The 17997-nt window shown below is 49.3% G+C and overlaps 1 long non-coding RNA gene across 1 annotated transcript; it reads left to right on the top strand.

Annotated features, from left to right (window-relative positions):
• Positions 1–2872: 2872 nt before the first annotated feature.
• On the top strand, positions 2873–16837 carry LOC138284973 (uncharacterized). The gene is made up of 2 exons (XR_011201487.1): positions 2873–3857; positions 16288–16837. It is a non-coding gene; the product is annotated as an uncharacterized lncRNA (long non-coding RNA).
• The last annotated feature ends 1160 nt before the right edge of the window (positions 16838–17997 follow it).

The raw sequence follows: 17997 nt of genomic DNA, 5'->3' as shown, positions 1-17997 counted from the left end.
CTGCCTCCTGCCTTGGCCTAGACCTGCCATCATGGAAATCAATAGTAGGGCACTCCCTCTGTGTTTTGAGGAACTTGGATTCCCCCTTTAGTTTGCCCCCTGCCTGCTCAGGTAGGTCTGTCAGGGCTGCAATGTATTACTCTGTAGATTCTGGGTGTCATCCTTCCAGACCATGGACATCTGGGGGCAGGTTTCACACTCCCGGGCCCTTCTTCTTGGCAGGTACTAAGGCCATTTACCTAGATTCCAGGTCCTTTTGACTCCAGCAATAGGAAGCCATGAACTGTGTGGTCAGGGAAACCCACAAAGGCAATTCCAACATCTTTAAGTGAGACCTATGCTTCACCTATTTCCAGGAGGTGTGCTATAAGTAATTCTCTAAAAGACAGACAACAGGTATGACCGAACTCACAGCTACCTTTAGGGAAGCTGATACCCCTCCCCATTCAAAGAGAACCAAGGCTAATGTATGGTGGCTCACCTGGTTTTCTGCTGTCATAACCTGATGTACTATATCAAGGACTACCTACTATGAGGACATCAATTGACATCTAACAGTAGCCATGCTCGCTCCTGTGTCTTGCAGAGCCTCCGCCCTCTGCCCAATGATGGTGACCCACTGCCTATACTTTTAGGTATTGCCAGTAATGTGAGCCTTTTGGACCGTTTTCTTGTTAACCAGGAACACTAGGGTAACTTCTGTACTATCTCAACAGAAATTGGGGTGACCTCCTCCCCGAGCACTATACTGGCAATTTTCAGGGTAGTCCTACAAGTGGGAGGTTGCTTCCTGTTAAAACTACCCTTCTTATGCTTAGAAATGGGCTCATAATCCTTCTCCTGAAAAGTCTTTTTGGGGCCTTTTGAGAACTCTTTTGTTTTTTCTTTCTCTCCTCCTCCAACTTCTTTTGGGGACCCTGCCCACCTTCTGGTGAGTTCTTCCTGGTATCTTCTTGTGGATCAGATGCTGACCCAGGGGTCAGGCTTTGTTTGCAAGCTTTCTGGACACAATGAACTTGGAATCAACTAGGTGCTGGCACAGTTCTGGAAAACAATTACTGAACAAATTGTACAGTTCATCATAATTACTCTTTGTACTGCCTGTAAACCAACCATCCAGTGGAATGCTCCATAAAATCTACCAAAGACTCCTTAGACAGCTTTTGACTCTAAACTTTAACTTGCACTTGTCTGGGTTAAGACCATATTTCAAAAAAGAACTCCATGCATCAGGGCATTCTTCGTCAGGTTCCCCTTCCAAAGAGACAGTAGAGTACCCTTCCTGAACTGGGCATATGATTCGAAAGACTAGCCCCTCCAATACTCCTCAGGTTTTCTGTGCATATGTAAGGTAACTTTGCAGGCCTCAAAACATGTGTCAGTGTCATCCCCATCACACAATTAGGCATAAGGCCTTTGGGGATATGGGCACATTTAACTCTGCTAAGAACATCTGTATCAATACCAGTCCTCACTGGACCCTGTGACTTTCCAGGTCTTCAAGTACAATTCTTTCTGACTCACAACAAGAGCTAGCAAGGCTTTTTTCTCCCCCAAGGTCAACCTTTTCTCCTTTAGGGCACTGGTGGTGGCTGTCTCCTCTATGGGAATTCTTTGATCTGCCATGGCAGCCTCTTCTTCTCCACAGTCATCCTTGCTTTTTTCTCTTCCAGGACCCTTGCACTGTTTGTCTCTTTTCAGTTTCAGCAGTCAGTATTAGTTGGATTAGCTGCAATTTCAGTTCCCTCTAAGCTCCCCTGTTGTCCAAGGTTTAGGTCAGCCAAAAGAATTCTGGAGCCACTTCTAGGTCCTGGGTTTAAGACAAGCACAGCCATTCATCCTTCTTCAACAGCAGGGCAGTCCTACTTCTGAATTTTCTAAAGTTCAGATGTGTCCTGATTTCAGTTTCTGGGGATTCCATTTTCATCCCGAATGCCAGTTGGTACAAGGGGTATAGTCTGCAATATAATCCTAAAATAGGTTTTGGTCATTTCTACAGTTTCCCTTGAGTTATAGTGCAACAAAGGGTAGACAGACCTGGTTTAGGCTGCATTTGCCAGTGACAGGTTAGGCATCCTGGAGACTCTAAAGGTACCCAGGGTTTGTTGATTTCCATAGAGGGGCCCAGAGAGGGCGGAGAAAATACTCAAAATATAGCTACATTGTTTGAAAAAAAAGGAATAAAGCTGTACTTCAAAAAAGTATCTGTCTTTTTTCCTAAAAATAGCATCAATGAAAGGTTGGCTGTGTTAAACTCACCATATTCACAGCTTTCAAGAACATGCTGAGCTGAATCAAAAAAACAATTTTTTTTTACCACAGTTTTGGTTATTTTTAAAGAGACGGAACATTTCTCCTAATTTTTCTGCTTTCAACCTACTTCGAGTTTAAGGTATAAACTGTTGTGAAACCAATGGGTGATCTCAGAAAGCTATACATTTCTAAAACTGAGACAAAATTCTGAATTGAGCAAGGGGTCATTGTGTAGATTCCTTAAATTTTTCCCGAATAAACTAACTGTTAAAACAAGATGAAAACAAGTAGGAAAAACAGCAGTTTGCAACAATGTTTTCATCTGTGACTTCTTGTCACAATGGGTGATTGACAGAAAAGCAATATAATGTTATGGCTGCTAAACCTTTCTGGTCATGGGGCTATGAGCTGCACCTTACAAAGGTTTTTTTCATTGTATACAGACTATACAGCAACTTATGTGGTAAAATATAAAGGTGAAGAATGGGTATGTGACGGGCCTGACTGAACCGGCCTGCACAATGCCCCTGCTTGTGCTGGCGCTTTCTCGGCTGACCCGGATGTGTCTCCGGGTTCTACCAATCGCGTTGGCCAGCACCCGCATCTGCGGGAACCTGGACAGTTAAAGAGCCAGACATCGCTTCTGGAGGGGAGGAAGGCGATCGTGAGGAGAGAGGACGAGACCATGACGACGGAGGAAGGCGATCGAGAGAAGGACAAGGACGGGATTGAAACCCCAGATGGGAGCTGAAGACACAGGGATCTCACTGGGCGATCCGCTCCACTCGAGGGTGGAAGAGGAGAGAAGACCGGGAATTCGGCAGTCCCAATCGGGGATGAAGAGAGCCGGCTCTGGGGAGCAGAGCGTTAATACCTGCCACGCTTCATGAGAAGCGTGGCAGAGCCAGGTACGTGGACGTGACCTGGGCAGGGTTAGGGAGGACGGGAGGGGGACAAATGGTTGTATTAGTAGTGGAAGGGCTGTAAGAGATGTGATATTCAATATTAAGCACACAAGGGATTGGAGTGCACAAAGTGGGGAGGACAAAGGCACGAGAGAGGGTGCGTGGGAGTGAAGGGAAAGAAATAAAAGCAGCACAACAAGAACCAGGTTTGAGAAAAGGAAGAGAGAACGAGGTACAAATACTACAGGGACAGTATAATCAAGAAATAAGAGAAAAAAACCCAGAGAAAGGAACAGAGGAAAACCCAGAAATAACCACCCCAGAACAGAAAGGAAAAGGAAAACCATAGGCGACAGAGAGAGAGTGAGAGAATAAACAGATGACACCAAAAGAACTGGAAGTAACCAGAAGAGGAAAAGGGAAAGAGAGAGGCAGGAAGAGAAAATAATTTAAAAAAAAACACGAACACTTACCGAGGCTATTCTTCTTCTTTTTTGCATGTGCTTCCCGAGAGACCTAAAAAGAATAAAGAGAGAAGAGGAAGAAACCATCAACCCCTGCCTGGAGTAGAGACTCGGAAAGTGGAAACGCAACAAGAGATCCATTCATCACAATAAACTGCTATTTACAATCAATAAATACCACTTACCTGTACGTCCGACAAGTCTGTGTAATTACTAACGCCAATCCTGCAACAGGGTAATACAATAACTTACGAATTTCAGAAATATACACCAGATACAGAATTTATCAGCAGTGGCTTATTTGTACATCCCTGAATATTTGATATGATTCAGAGAGCATTTTTCAAAGTTTTTCTTGTTACGCATTTGGCTTATATTTGGTTTATATTTGGAAAACACAAATTCAGAGAAATCTAATTAGTAATGACAAACTTTCTTCTACTCTGTGTTCGCCCAAATTCTCCTGATAAGAATTGTACCTCACATGTAGGGGTAGGTCTACTGCCCAGAACAGGAATGGGCCCAAACAGCAACACAAACACATCACATATTTCCAGTAAAAAGGATCCTTTTTTCAATTGTTAGTTACTGTGAATTTTAGACTTTAGCTCAGCTGGCACCTACGGAAGCTAGCAACCCTGCACATTTGTGAAACCTAGACACCTGGGGACGCCCAGGGTTGGGTTCCCCTTTGTGGCTTTCCAGGTTTTGATACTCCGAAGCCCCTGCAAACCCCAAAAACTTGCTACAAACACTTATTTTCCTAACATTTCTGTGAGGAAAACTACTGACATCTGTGGGGAGTAAAAATATATATATATATATATATATACACACACACGCACACACACTCCGAGGCTCTTCACGGCAGTCCAGGCACAGGCCTGGCTCGCCATAAACAACACGTTATCCGAAACGGGAAGAAGCCTTCAATAAACACATTTCCAACCTATTCTGTGTCTGGACGTATCTACATTGTTTCAGATACTGTATATATATATATATATATATATCAATAATAATTTGACTGCTAATGTTTCATTGATACTTTTCTTGTTTTTATAAAGGTTGCCATGAGTGCTATAATATTTGGGGTAAATAGTAGTGCATGGCGTGGGCACAAGGTATAGATACCTTAGACCGGGAGTTATGGTTACTTTGAATAATTTTAACTATAAGTGCTGAATTTTCAGAACCTAACAATAACGTCCCTGTAACCTTAATTTTTTTAAAGTGAATTTCTATGTTCCTTTTAACTCTATTTCCTAACTATAACATCCCTGTAACCTTTGCTTTTTTCAATGAATTTCTGTGGGTTTTTATGACATAAAGTAATTTTCATTAGTATAGTTTAATCCAATCACCTCCGTGCATAGCCTTTAACCTTGTGTGGTGCATTTTGGCCTGCGGCCAGGCCCTATTGGCAACCCCATGGAACCACCTAACCCTCTACCATGCAGGCCTTTGGTCGTGCACTGCAGGGGTTGGGTACAGGGCTTGGCCTGCTGCCAGACCCAGCGGCCAACCCCCCTAACCACCTCACCCAGATTGGCCGTGAGAATAGGACTGACAGAGTGTCTCTGAGTGTGAGACTCGATGTGAGATTGTTTGTCTGTGAGTGAGAGTGGGTGTGAGAGGGTCTATGTGGATATGAGAGAGAGTGTATGTCTGGGTGTGAGAGTAGGTATGAGAGGGTATCTTTGGGCGTGACGGTGGGTGTGAGAGTGTCACTGTGAGTGAGTGAGTGTGTATGTGTTTGTGTGGATCTGTGAATGTATGTGTGAGAGTCCGTGTGGGTCTGTGAGGGGTTGCATGAGTGTATGAGTGAGTCTGTGAGTCAGTGCATGAGTCTAAGTAGATCTGTGAGTAGGTGCGTGAGTACCTAAGTGGGTCTGTGAGTAGGCACATGAGTGTCTGTTTGGGTTGGTCAGAAGCTGTGTTAGTGACTCTGCCACTAAGGAACCTCACCTACCCTTTTATCCAACAAGTGTCCACAGCTTTGAATAAACATCTACCCAAGTGGAGTACTTTCAGCCTCCTTAAATAATGCATGTATTCCACACAACAGCTGGGTAATGGAGCTCAAGGAAATGTCACCAGTGACCTTGTGTGCATTTTGGCAACATAATTGTTCCTGTTGCCTGTTTCTCTAGAATTGTGTGATAACATGAATCCTCCCATAGGGAGGCCAACAAGACTAGAAAGACATAAGTCTCCACCAAACCAGGGTCCTTCCTCTTATCTATGTGAAGTAAGTGTTTCTTTGTTTTGTGGAGATTCCCTCATATTCCTCGCCATCAAGAATGTGTCAACAAAATCAGTGGGAAACCACTGGTGAGCACTCTGGGGTGTCTTTGTAGTCTGACGGCCCTCTTTGTAGAAGCATTCATTTTATCACAGAATTCTGGGGAAAGATGCATGACGATCAATCACATTGCCCAATGCACACAAGGTCGCTTGAGACATTTTCTCGTATCAGTCTACAGCTATAGGCCCTCATTACAACCCTGGCGGTCGGTGTTAAAGCGTTGGTATTACCGCAAACAGGCCAGCGGGGAAAAAAAATGGGATTACGACCGCGGCAGAAACTGCCAGCATAGACAGCCACTTTAACAATTCGACCGCCACGGCGGTACAAACAAACAGCGTGGCGGACACCGACAACAGACAGGCAGAAGACAATGTACCGCCCACCCTATCACAAGATGCGTATCTGCCACCTTTTCCGGGGCGGAACAAATGCGAACAAAAACATGGCGGAGACAGTACACAGAAGGGAAAACACTCACCTCTCCACACCCCACAAGGAACCAGGACCCCATGGAGCCCGAATTGCAGATACAGCTGATGCTGTTCTTCCTTCTCTTCTATCAGGAGCACCAACGACGGCGGCGACGACCACAGTGAGTACTGCACCTACAACACAGGGGAGGGGGGAGGGAAGAGAGAGTGACACACACACACGCAACACCCCCACCCCCACTCACAACACAATACACACAAATACATGCAGCAACAGTACACATACAACCCCCCACCCCTGGAAGAACGCAAGGATAAAAGGAATTGATTTGAACTAATGTAATCATGTGAAATCTCATTATCAAAGTTCAAAATACAGTAAACGCAATTATGTACACCAACTACACAAGTCTGGTTAGTGCACAAATCATTATCCGTGGACCACTGGGCCCAAAATGCATGGGCGAAGCCCACACATGACACCTGACTGGAAATGGAGAGAACACTGCAGGGGCATCAGCTCAAAATGAAACAGGCACCTCAGGGGGAGGGGGGCACCTCAGCCAGATGAACGCACAATGCCACTGCTGCACGAGGGGGCTCCATACCCATTGATGTATCCTGGGGAGTGCAAAGCCACAGTCTCTCAAGTCTCTCCAGTGGGTGGGTTGCCCACTGCTTTATCCTGGGGAGTACAAAGCCACAGTCTATAAAGTCTCTCCAGTGGGTGGTTTGCCCACTGCTTTATCCTGGGGAGTGCAAAGCCACAGTCTCTCAAGTCTCTCAAGTGGGTGGTTTGCCCACTGCTTTATCTTGCGGAGATGCCTTTCTCCACTGGTTCTGGAGGGGGCTTGGTGCCCAGAGTGCTTCATCCTGCCAAGGGCTGAGGTAGTAGATGTGATACTCAACTGGTTCTGGAGGGGGCTTTTTGCCCAGAGTGCTTCATTCTGCCAATGACTGAGGTAGTGGATGCCTTTCTCCACTGGTTCTGGAGGGGGCTTGGTGCCCAGAATGCTTAATCCTGCCAAGGACTGAGGTAGTGGATGTACCTCTCCACTGGTTCTGGAGGGGGCTTGGTGCCCAGAGTGCTCCACATACAGTGTGGTCGGTACAATTCCCTCACCTGGGTGTGTGTGCCATGAGATTGCCGAGGTACAGGTAGCATGATACGCCATGGAGGCTGCAACATACCCCACACTGCTGCAGCTTAGCATTCCACCTGCAGGTGACAACTGTGATGACAGTAATGCTTCATGGAAGCTTCCCAGGGTCCTGGAACTCACCAGCAGCCTCGGACAACTGACCACTGGGGATGGTAGGCATGTCTGCGGTGGTGCCACTGTCAGAAGATGTCACGGGGCCACTGGCGGTGGTTGCGGCGGTGTCAGTCATGGTGGTGCATGCGGCGTGTCAGTCGTGGCGGTGCTGGTTGCGGGGTCTGTGGCAGCGATGCTGGCTGCAGGGTCTGTTGCAGCTGTGCTGGCTGCAGAGTCTGTGGCGGCAGTGCTGGCGGCGAGGTCTGTGGCGGCGGGGCATGTGTCAGCACCTGCTGAGGGAGAAAGCTGGATGTCTGCTGCAGCCTCGGACGGCTGCCCACCGGCGCAGAGTCTGGGGACTGTCGCATCGGCTTTAGATGTGCTGGAGGCGGTGCAGGTGGTGGTGCAGGTGGCGGTGCAGGTGGCGGTGTTCGCGGCCGTACAGGTTGGTGTAGACGTGGGCAGAAGTGTGACACTGGTCCCTCAGTCAGTGCCACCATGCCCTCTCCTGACCTGCCCTTCAGTTTTTGGCCCTTCCCCACCTTTGATGGTGGCGCGGTTGTCTTGCCACTATCCCCTTTCGTTTTCACTGACCCCTTGATAGCAGGTGTTTTCGTCATCTCTCTCCGGGATGTGGGCACCTTTTTAACCTTCGCAGGTGGCGGGATGTCCTTGCCCTGGCTCCGTGGCACACTGGCAGCCCTGATTGTTGGCGCACTCTATGACCCCACAGTTGCTGGCACCACTGTGCCTGGGGATGTGGTGGCTGTGGTGCTGGGCTGGGACCTGGAAAGCCTGGCCCTAGGGGAAGGACGGGGGGAGGTATATTGAAGAGGTCAATGTTAGCCAGGAAAAGTTTTTTGGACACACTGGGACGGGTAGATGGAGGGGGTTTGGGAGTGGATGAAGAGGTAGTGGTTGTAAGAGGTGTACATCTGCTGAATTTGAGTGAAGGTGCATGGGCTGGAGGTGTGAGGTGGATGGCTGTTGGGTGGGTGTGTGCCTGCATTTGTGTACTTTGGGAGGAGGGCTCACTGACACACTGGGAGAGGACACTATGGATGTGTGAATGGTAGTGGGGGTGATGAGTACACGTGAGCGGTGTGTGTTGATGGGTGTGCTGGTGATGGAGGTAGTGGCTGATGATGTAGTGCATGCAGGTGTGAGTGGAGACGAGACTGGGAGGGATGAGGGAGACATGGAGGAGGGGGACACGGTGGAGGAAGTGGATTTTAGTATGTGTTCATGGGTATGATTCTTGTGTGAGTGCCTGTGGGATGTGTGGTGATTATATTTGCCTGAGCCACTCTTGTGTGTTGATGTGCGTGCATGCTGGTCTGATGGTGTACTTGGGATAGGCTGAGGGACAGGGGATTGGGTCTGGGTGGAGGAGGTTGGAGGGGGGAGGCTGGACACAGGGCCAATGGCTGCCATCAGTGCTGAGGCTAGAGCCTGAAATGCTCTCTGTTGGGCTACTTGGCCAGAATGAATGCCCTCCAGGTATGCATTTGTTTGTTGCAAATGCCTCTCAACACCCTGGATGGCATTCAGAATGGTAGACTGCCCAACAGTGAGGGATCTCAGGCAGTCGATAGCCTCCTCTCTGAGGGCAGCAGGGCTGACTGGGGCAGGGCCTGAGGTGCCTGGGGCGAAGGAGATGCCCACCCTCCTGGGTGAGCAGGCACGGGACACACGCTTAGGGGCTGCTGGGGGGGCGGTGCTGGCAGGGGGGTGGAAGCTGTACCTGTTGATGTGGTGGGCACAGAGGGGCCCACCACCGCAAGGGAGCTCCCATCAGAGGAGGAGTCGCTGTCGCTGGTCTCTGCTCCTGTCCCCGCCATGGAGCTCCCGTCGCCCTCCGTCCTACTGGTGGCTTCATACTCCATTGCTTCACCCTCTAGGGCCAAGTGGGATGCAGCTCCCTCCTGCTCCGGTGCCAGTGCTCCTCCACCTGATGATGCTATTGCACACAAGAACAGGGAGACCACAAAAAGGGGGGGGGGTGACAGAAGAAAGACATGTTCAGTGCATGCAACACCACTACCGTTGGCGGACACAACAGGCAGTGAGCAGCCCTCTGCACTACGCCATGCACTTATAGTTCCTAGATTAATCACATGCCCATGCGGTACGAGGCCTAAGCCCAATTGCTGCACACCTGGAAGTCACAGGAGCCTGACTAGGTGTAAATTGCTGTAACCACTAGTGGGGTTGGGGTGTCACATAGCCTGCCTCACAAGGGACCTTGCTTACCAAGATAGCCCTGGCCTAGTGGAACCCACTGCCCACCTCCCCCGCCAAGACTCCTTGTAATGCGCCCAAAGTCAGCTGAATGAGAGTGTACTCATCCCCTTGTGGCTGCTGTGATGCCCTCAAGCACCCATCCAACTCAGGATAGGCCGCCGCCAGGATCCGGAACATCAGGGGGGTCATGGTGCAATGGGCCCCCGTACCACGTTGGGAGGCTATCCCCAGCTGGGCCTCTGCCGTTTTCTTGCTCCAGCGGCGCCGGTCCTCCCATCTTTTCTGGCAGTGGGTGCTCCATCTGTGGTGGACCCCCAGGGTCCGGAAGTCCTTGGCGATGGACCGCCAAATACCCTTCTTCTGGTGAGCGCTGGCTTAGAGGAATGGTACAGGGGGAAAGGACATTACTTACCCGTCTGGACCATCATACTCATTGCCCCCCGTTCCCACCCTTGCCCTGACACACATACACTCCCCATCCGCATATGCAGGCCTCAGCCTCCCCCATGTATCTTCCATCCACACCACTCAAAACAGGCATTGCCCATGCAGCATGCTCACAGTGTACTCACCTGTTTGTCCGGAGGACCGTACAGTTGAGTGTACTGGGGGAGGACCCCATCCACTAGTTTCTCCAACTCCTCTGAAGTGAAGGCAGGGGCCCTTTCCCCAGACACATGAGCCATTGTTGCTTCCAGAATGAGGTCACAGCAGCACTTGCAGTGTAGGTCCTCTCCTGCTGAAGGTCAGGTATCAAGTGAGTGAACAGACAGAAAATGGCGGTCACATCTGTGGCGGTGCGTACCGTCACCGCCGGCGTCCATCGTCATTGGTTCATCGGATCCATAGGGCCCAATGAAAACCAATGGAGAATTGCGCTGCAGTCTTCGACCGCCCACAGCGACGGTGTAGAATGCCCGCGCAGTTATCTCATATCCCCTTGTCCCACCTTACAGGTCAGGCAGCCGCCATTTCAGGGGGCCACATGGCATTAATAATAACTGTGTCACACCTATGTAGGCCTAGAATACTCACAGATCCAGGCACATTGCGGATTAATAAATTTGTGCAAACTACATTTTGGGATATCTCAGTGTTGGTTCACTCTCTGCCCGCTGTTCTCCTCCATAGGGCAGGTCTGCTGGGGCAGGTGATGAGGTGGCAGCATCTTCTGATGTACAGACCCATGGTGGACCTGTTGACAATGGAAGAGAGACACATAGGGGGTCATTCTGACTCCCGCCGGCCACGGTAAACGCAGGGCCTGCGGGAGCCGCCGAATGACCTCACCGCGGTCAAATGACCGCGGCGGCCATTCTGGCTTTCCCGCTGGGCTGGCGGGCGACCGCCAGAAGGCCGCCCGCCAGCCCAGCGGGAAAGCGCCTTCAACGAGGAAGCCGGCTCCGAATGGAGCCGGCGGAGTTGAAGGCGTGCGACGGGTGCAGTTGCACCCCTCGCGAATTTCAGTGTCTGCTTGGCAGACACTGAAATTCTCAGTGGGGCCCTGTTACGGGGGCCCCTGCAGTGCCCATGCCATTGGCATGGGCACTGCAGGGGTCCCCAGGGGCCCCACGACACCCCATACCACCATCCTGTTCCTGGCGGCCAAAACCGCCAGGAACAGGATGGCGGTATGGGGGTCGGAATCCCCATGGCGGCGCAGCAAGCTGCGCCGCCATGGAGGATTCCCATGGGCAGCGGAAAACCGGCGGTACACCGCCGGTTTTCCGTTTCTGACCGCGGCTGTACCGCCACGGTCAGAATGCCCAAGGGAGCACCGCCAGCCTGTTGGCGGTGCTCCCGCGGTCCCCGGCCCTGGCGGTCAAGGACCGCCAGGGTCGGAATGACCCCCATAATAGTCACAGACTTGATCGTGCAACAATCCAGGAACTGTGTGCCCAGTTGGAGCCTGACCTGATGTCAGCTATCCGCTATCCCACAGGGATACCCCCTCTAGTGCAGGTCCTGTCAGTACTCCATTTCCTGGCAAGTGGTTCCCGTCAAACAACAGTGGCCATTGAATCAGGGATGTCCCAGCCTATGTTCTAGAACGTGTTGTCTAGAGTGTTGTCTGCCCTGCTGAAACACATGCGCAGCTACATTGTGTTCCCTCAGGTGGAGGATTTGCCGACAGTGAAAGGTGACTTCTATGCCCTGGGACATATCCCCAACATCATTGGTGCCATTGATGGGACACATGTGGCATTGGTACCCCCCGCAGGAGTGAACAGGTGTATAGAAACCGGAAGAGCTACCATTCTATGAATGTGCAGATGGTGTGTTTGGCAGACCAGTACATCTCCCATGTGAATGCCAAGCTTCCTGGCTCAGTGCATGACGCCTACATTTTGAGGAATAGCAGCATCCTTTATGTGATGGGGTAACTCCAGAGGCACAGTGTGTGGCTAATAGGTGAGGCCAAGGACCCAATACAGCGTGAATTGGTGTCTTGGTATGGGGTTGTCCCTAAGGGTTAGTGTGTGTCTAACAGTTGTCCTTCGATATTTGCAGGTGACTCTGGTTACCCCAACCTGTCATGGCTACTGACCCCAGTGAGGATTCCCAGGACAAGGGCAGAGGAACGCCACAGTGAGGCACATGGGCGAACTAGGAGGATGATCGAACGAACCTTCAGCCTCCTGAAGGCCAGATTCCGGTGCCTCCATATGACAAGTGGTTCCCTCTATTACTCACCAAAGAAGGTGTGCCAAGTCATCGTGGCCTGCTGTATGCTGCACAACCTGGCTTTGCGACGGCAGGTGCCTTTTCTACAGGAGGATGGGCCAGCTGGTGGTTTTGTGGCAGCTGTGGAGCCTGTGGACAGTGAAGAAGAGGAGACAGAAGAAGAGTATATCGACAACCGAAACAACATAATCATGCAATACTTCCAGTGAGACACAGGTAAGAACATGCCACTGCCTCCCACATCTCATACAATTTCTGGATCTAGCATAAGTCTGTCATTTTTACTCAGTGTATGGACCCTAACTTGTCACTTTGCCTTTCCATTTCACAGATGTTGGCCCCACTTTGTGCCCTCTGATATATTTCCTCCAGGCCTACAGCTGTGTTACATCGGTATGTGCACAAGTAAATTGACATTGCTATATTCCATGGTTATTGCAATTACAAGTTTGTGAAAGCACAGACTGACTCCAGATTGTTTTGTGATTGAAGTGTGTTTATTTCTGTGCAAATAAGTGGAGGGGGTCGTAAAGTGGGCTGGGGGGATGGTAGAGAAATGTCCATGGCAGAGTCCACAGGGGCATAGGAAGAGGAGCAATGGAAGTTGAAGGATGGACAGGGTGACAAAGTGGGACAGAAGGGTGACATTCATGGGGTCTCATTTCCTGGTGGGGTCTTGGCAATGTTCTTTGTCTTGTTCCTGGATCACAGGGACTGTTTGTGGGGTGGTTCTCCATCTGCATGGGGTGGGGTGCTGGTGTTGTGTTGCTGTGGCAGTGCCTTCTGTCCACTAGCGCCAGTGGAGGTGGAGGGCTGTTCATCGTCCTGGCTAGTGTCAGGAGCCCCTTGTTGTGCCACTGTGTCCCTCCTGGTGTTGACAAGGTCTGCCAGCACCCCTGCAGTGGTGACCAGGGTGTTGTTAATGGACTTCAAGTCCTCCCTGATCCCAAGGTAGTGTTCCTCCTGCAGCCGCTGGGTCTCCCAAAACTTGGCCAGTACCGTTGCCATCGTCTCCTGGGAATGATGGTAAGCTCCCATGATGTTGGAGAGTGCCTCGTGGAGAGTGGGTTCCCTGGGCCTGTCCTCCCCCTGTCGCACAGCAGTCCTCCCAGATTCCCTGTTTTCCTGTGCCTCTGTCCCCTGAACCATGTGCCCACTGCCCCCCGGTCCCTGATCGTCCTGTGTTAGTGGGGTTGCCTGGGTTCCCTGTAGTGGTGGACACACTGCTGATTGACGTGTCCTGGGGATAGAGGGATGGGCCAACTGGGTAGGTGCTGTGCTGGTGTTTCCAGCGGGGGGAGGTTCGGTGGTGGTTTGGGACTGTGTCAGGGGAACCGTCTGTCCTGAGGTCCTTGATGGGCCGGGCTGGTCATCTTGATCCAGTTGTGCAGAGCTGCTGTCATCACTGAGGGTCTCTTCTGTGGGGGATTGGCTATGTCTGTCAACTCCTGTCCGGTGAAGTTGGGTAGGGGTCCTGTAGGGGTGTAAAGGCATGATTATTCCATCTTTGTCTGCCATCATGTGCAATGGGTGAGTGACCCTATACTCCAGTGCTTACATTCTTGGCTTGGTCCTTGTGTGATAGTTGGTTTGGGGTCTGTGTGTGTCGTGGACATACTTTGGTGATGGGTGTCCATCCTTTGGTGTTGCATGCAGGGCTTGGTATTGGGATGGCTGGGTTGTGATAGTGGGGCAAATGTGAGGTGTTGGAGTGATGGGGGTGAGGGTGGGGGTATGTGATGGCATGCAGGTGGGGTCGGGGATATGGTAATAAAAATATGTCTTACCAGAGTCCAGTCCTCCTGCCACTCCTGCGAGGCCCTCAGGATGCAGTATTGCCAAGACTTGCTCCTCCCATGTTGTTAGTTGTGGGGGAGGAGGTGGGGACCACCACCAGTCCTCTGTACAGCAATCTGATGTCTGGAGACCACAGAACGCACCTTCCCCCGTAGGTCGTTCCACCTCTTCCTGATGTCATCCCTAGGTCTTGGATGCTGTCCCACTGCATTGACCCTGTCAACAATTCTGCGCCATAGCTCCATCTTCCTTGCATTGGAGGTCTGCTGCACCTGTAATCCGAATAGCTGTGGCTCTACCCGGAGGATTTCCTCCACCATGACCCTGAGCTCCTCCTCAGAGAACCTGGGGTGTCGTTGAGGTGCCATGATGTGGTGTGGGTGATCTGTGAGGTGGTGTGTGTTGTGATGTGTGAGGGGATGTGTTGGTGTGTGTTGCTTGAGGTGCATGGATGTTGTGTAAGTGATGGTGTTGTGTGTCTGTGGATGCTGGTGTTGTTTTAGGTAGTGTCTCTCTCTGGACTGCTTTCAAATTTCTGGTAGTAAGGGTTTGTGGGTAATGAGGGTGTGTGTTTTATAGTGTTGTGAGTGTGTGGGAGTGGTGTGTGTATGTGTATCAAGTGTGTGTATTTCGAATTGTCCAATGTGGTTGCATTTTGTATATGTGTGTGTATTTTGAGCGCGGAGGTGTGTATCGCTAATGAATTACCGCGGTTGAAAGACCACCACGTTGATTCGTAGGTCGTGATAGTGTGAGCGTATTCCTGTGGGCGTGACGGTGTCAGTTTTGTTATCGCCAGTCTATCACTGACCTTTGGTGTGGAGGACTTGTGTGGTTATCTGTATTATGGCGGATTCCGTGCTGTGGATCGTAATAGCTGTAGTGGAATTCCACGGCTGCAGCGGTATGTTGGCGGTCTTCTGCACGGCGGTAAGCGGCATTTACCGCCAGGGTTGTAATGAGGGCCTTAGTGTAGAATACACACTGGGCAGTTCCCCATTGAGGTAGCACTTACTAACTAACCAGTAGAAAGTATTCTATGTGGGTAGTCATTTTGTGCAAAACTGTGGACTCTTGTTGGATAAATGAGCAGGTGAGCTACCGTTCTGGCCATAATGCTCAATTCACAGGAATTAAACCTCAACAGGAAGCACTTACAAATATAAACATAGAAGGTGTTCCAGTTGAAGCTCCACTTCCGGAAAGGACAAACGATCCTAACTCCTGGTCTTGGTTGAAGGAAAAGCTAGTGTGTTTACTCAGTGATTTCCTATTGAAAAATGATCTGAAACCCTTCATGGAGATGAATGCATCTTTGATCAATTGGAGCGCAATCTGTATGTGATTGTGACACATGAGTTCTTTCTTGTCCTCTCCTGTGGGGCTGCACGACACACACCATGAAAATTTTAACACCAGAGACCCCATCCCCTGGGGCCTGGCCTTAATTAAATGGAGGAGGGGGCTGCACAGCCTGCTACCATCTGTGGCAGCTGGCTGCAGTGGTGGTGCCAGTGGTGGATTGGCTCTATTCAGTTGTGAACACCACTATGTTCATAATTCTGCAGTCTTCTCTTCTGATCTGTTGGTGGTATGACCAGCGCAGCCAACATGGTGGTTCTGTAACCGCCAAACTCATAATAACCCCTAAGTGCCTGTATGGTTTAATATTTTAGGAAATTCTTTAGCAGAAAAAAATCATTTTTGTAATATTATGCTGCCTCCTTTCAGCCAGTCAGTAGTTTTCAGAGGCAAGTGCTGTAATCATGTCCCTCCCTGTGACTGACTTTCATAATCATCACATTTATAATTCCAATGGACCTAGGGGACCAGTAGCAGAGTACTTATAACGTGCCACTATGTAATAAAAGTAAATAAAAAAACAAGTGTTTGCACAGAACGTTCCTTACAATTTGTCTTTTTTTTTCTTTCTTGATATAGTTACTACTGCCGGTCCACCTCTACCACTGACGCGACAGGAGATCGCTGCCTGGCTCCAATGGCAGAAGCTGTTGGCTACCAGGGCTCGTTTCCAGCGGCTGGTGAACAAGGAAGGCCTGGCACTTGCCCCTGCTCCTAGACCTGGGCCCAGATCCAACAGCCAGCCGGCTGCCCATCACCATCCCGAGCCCCTTTCAGACTGGCTCTACCATCACCCTGTACTGTGTGAGCTGGTGCGGTTGGGCCATCAGATGGCACCCCTCGAAGGCCACATTGAAAATCTGGAGATCCTCATACAAAATGCCCTCTTTTAGCCCTTTTTTTATTAAGGGATGTCGTTTTCGTGGGTGAAGAGGGTGGGAATTCAGGAAGGGTGTTTTCTTATGGACATTGGACAGTTATTTTGGACTTGGACATTTGTTGAGGACATTTCTTGGGGTTGAGGATAGATGTAGGAGAGGAGTGGGTCTGTTGTTGGTGGAAAGGGTTGGTTTTTACATTTTATTATTTACATTTTATTTTCTAGTAAACAGGAAACTTTTATAATCCACTTTATTCCTGAAATATTTTTTGTGTTTTACTTTAATTTAGTTTTGCCTTGATTCTTTTTCCAGCAACCTGTCTTTTAGATGTATTTCTCTAAGTGTATGCCAGTTAGGAAGGTATGCTGCTATTCCCTATATTGCCTACAGAAACAGAGGTAAATACACAAGCACTTATCTCAACTGCAGTAGAAGTTAGTTACATACTAAGTAGAGTAGTTCACTTCACCCCAAAGTTCTCTTACCTCAAATGATGAAGTAATGACTGGCAGCTGCTCCCTTTGTCAATCTTCCAAGCTCATATAACCTTAAAGAAGGGTTTCCAAAGGTGCCTTCTATATGGCGGTTGAGTGCACTAACAGGGAAGTCATCACAGCGAGGTGCCAATCTCACCTAAAGGATCTCCAACTGTAGTATTAATCAAATGGATCACAGGCAACTAAATTGAAAGAAAAACTGAGAGTTAGTAGGTTATACATATATATTTGTATTATAGCTTTAACAAAACTGAGGACCAACTACTGCCATCATGACATATGAAAGAATACCTCATATCAAAAAGTAGTAATAGGAAAGTATTCTGAGCAATGGTGAGCACAGAATTTAAAAAACAGTGTTATGAAATCCTCAAGTCATGAAAAATGTCCTAAAAGTCTGTACTCTATAGTCAACAAATTCAAGCAGTTGTTTGACTCATAACAAAGGTCTGAATTATGATGTTGACTTTGAGGAATGACATTCTTTCTTATTCATGTGTGGTTGGGAAAGTGGGGCTGGTATGGGCTATTGTTTAAGTAATAGAAGACCCCGCCATGAGTTGATGTGGCATTTAACTACATCCGCCCCACCAACTGTGGGGTCTATTGGGTATAAATTACCTTAAGTCACACCTCAATAAATCACACAGCCCAGGGGGTAAGGGGTTTGATGAATGGATGAGAAAGAGGATTCGGGGAAAAGTGTGACAAAGACAAACACAACATAACAACAGCATCTATCAGGGTGATGAGTGTTACATCATCATCATTAATCTGTTGTGGAAGGAAATTAAGGAATGAGTGTGACACAGTTCAGTTAAATGCAATGCAAATAGTACTTCTGCCCCAGAGACCCAAGGTATAGGTATTTATATGTCCTGTAACCTAGGCTTGAAAATGTTGAATTATGG

Source organism: Pleurodeles waltl, chromosome 3_1, assembly GCF_031143425.1.
Source record: "Pleurodeles waltl isolate 20211129_DDA chromosome 3_1, aPleWal1.hap1.20221129, whole genome shotgun sequence".
Lineage (NCBI taxonomy): Eukaryota > Metazoa > Chordata > Amphibia > Caudata > Salamandridae > Pleurodeles > Pleurodeles waltl.
The sequence above is the reverse complement of the archived record's forward strand: the minus strand, read 5'-3'. Positions and strand labels throughout refer to the sequence as shown.